General features: G+C 38.6%; 1 protein-coding gene across 1 annotated transcript in view; it reads right to left on the reverse strand.

Annotated features, from left to right (window-relative positions):
• The window catches only part of LOC137983278 (GA-binding protein alpha chain-like), a 30,651-nt gene extending 30,200 nt beyond the window's left edge, over positions 1-451 (reverse strand). The window contains exon 1 of the mRNA XM_068830480.1: positions 396-451. The gene's annotated coding sequence lies outside the window, so the exon portion shown is untranslated. The remainder of the gene's footprint in view (positions 1-395) is intronic.
• Positions 452-2,500: the final 2,049 nt, after the last annotated feature.

Genomic DNA, 2,500 nt, shown 5'->3' on the forward strand with positions numbered 1-2,500 from the left:
ACAGAATTTCTTACCTTACTTCCTTGTTTTATTTATGGTATGTTCTTAGCATTTCTGGCAGTTTCAGCGCGATTCTAGGGAGTTTTAGTTCTGCCGTTGCTCACTCATATATATATTTCCCCAAGTGAAGGTAAATATATATATATATAGAGAGAGAGAGAAAACAGCTAACCTACAACCCACTGGAATAGCGCTAAAACGGCCAAAGCACGCCACAAAAACACTGATACGGTATCAAGAAGACAAGGTAAGGCATTTTTGCAACTTCCCATACAAACCCTTATAATTTTCACTGATCGTGATGCTGAAATTACAACGTTAGCTTGGGGTACCTGTGGCCAGACTTGACGAGAAACTGTACGTTAACAGATAAAGCTAAAGCAAAAGTTACCTACTTCACACAAGTTCGTCTACTTTCCTTGCTTGAGAAGGCCAGCATTTGTTGTGAAGCCTAAGAAGGAATATAATAGAGCTGTTTTACGTGATGATGCGTACTACTGCCAGCTACTAGACGCTCTTATCCGAGAGGCAATACTGGGACTGTAAGTGAGAACCGATCAAAACGACAGCTGCAATACGATCAAGGAGGAGATCAGCCCGAAACAGAAACATCCCAGACCATGCTTCCTATCTCCTAATAACTCTATTGACCTTTGAATCCAAAAGTAACAGTTTTAGATGTTGTCCCCTTTGACGTATAAAAATGGCTCTCGACTCGGGTTTCCTCCTCAATCATAACGTTTGTTTACAGTGACATATGACTTCAATTGATAAAATTAATCTATACCAGTTAGCGAGTTATCAAAGCAAACTGTAATCTCTCCTCATGCTGCAAAGTGAAATCTGTTTTCGATACTGTTGTTTAAAGTCGTGACATGACCGTTTCATCGACAAACGGTTATTCAATGCCAGTAAACGTGGGATCGAGGCAAACTGCAATCAAACGCTCTATTAGGCTGTAAGCGAACCCCATACAAAGATTCTAATGTGTTAAATCATAAAAGGGTGCCGAAGAAAAAATCTTCCAATAAAAAAAGTCAATGTGTGTTGGAAACATCTGCCATTTGCGAGCAATTAACGTACAACCCTCAAGCATTTGAAGGAAGGTGAATTAGCCTGGCATTTTACAAAGCCAACAACATAGAGTCAAATGACATGCTACAAACAGGAAGTCCACCATTCCTTCAGCTGCGTAAAGGCTAATCTGCGGTAGCATAAATCTGTAAGGTATACTTTTAGTAATTTGTAAGGAAAAACGTTTTTTTTTAGCAGTTCTTTGTTATTTGAGAGGTTACACTAAACGAATTCCCTTCCTTTTAACCTTGTACAGTACAATTTTAATACAAAATAGACAGCCTTGGGTGACCCTGCAAATTGGCTTTAATAATCGCATAGCCTCAAGGCCTTACACAAGGATAGATCAATTTACAATACGTCTAGTGTTTCGCAATTTTCTGTGTGATTTCTTACAAAAGTGAGTCATCAAGTTGTGCCCAACTACGCTTAAAGAGGCGGATGTCCGCACTCCAGCAAAACCGGATGCATAAAGAGATTGTCTGAAAACGTAAATTGAATGAGAAAGCATGACGTGCAGGAAACTTTCTACGAAAATCCACAACGGACGATTATACGACAGTAAAATTTGAATAAATTGGCAACAAAGCAAGGCAATAGACAAAATGTTTCCAATGCCATTAAAAATCATAATTGGATAATCTGGACACCAAAAATTCTTAATCGCCGAGAAAGCTCCCTTAGGGCCCGAAACTGCACAAAACCAGGTGGTGGCTCGGTCCGAGCTCAAACTACGTTCTTTTTCCAAGTTCTCGGCTAAATCAGCCATCAGAGTATTTTTGTCAATCAGACAGCAAGGAAACATAGGATGTCTAATCTTCCTCTACAGTGTACCTCTTTCGTTTTCGAACTTCCTATGAATATTACATCTGCTGTTATGGCAAGATAGTTTTACTATTTTTTGTTTTTTTTCAATTCAGTGATATTGTAAGTTAAGGATGGATTTCGCGTTTCGTCTCATTAAGTTAATCAGCAACAACGAAGGTTGGTTTTTAGTGTTTTTCTGTATCTTGCTGTCCTTGTGTGGGCCCATTTGCATTAGTAAGGCTAACGCTCACATGGTTCATATGGGGTACAAAACTAGCACTTCACATTACACTTTAATCAGTAAAGTCTGTTGAAATATAAGTGCTACACGGCCAACGTTTCTAAAAACGTTACCCTTCCTTGCCCATAGATTGGATTGGATTTGTAAAAGGTGGACTTGTAAAACATGGATTTGTAAACATGGATTTATAGAAAGTCATGTTTTACAAATCCATGTTTTACAAATCCAGTCCATGTCTTACAAATCCAATCCAGTCTATGTTTTACAATATGCCTCTTGAAAGACTGAAATAAACGTAGACATCTGAAGTGCGGTTAACAGATAAAAGGGAGAAGTGATGTCGCATATATCTCTACGATTTAAGCAATTGCCTCTTAT

Source organism: Montipora foliosa, chromosome 13, assembly GCF_036669935.1.
Source record: "Montipora foliosa isolate CH-2021 chromosome 13, ASM3666993v2, whole genome shotgun sequence".
Taxonomy (NCBI): Eukaryota; Metazoa; Cnidaria; class Anthozoa; order Scleractinia; family Acroporidae; genus Montipora; species Montipora foliosa.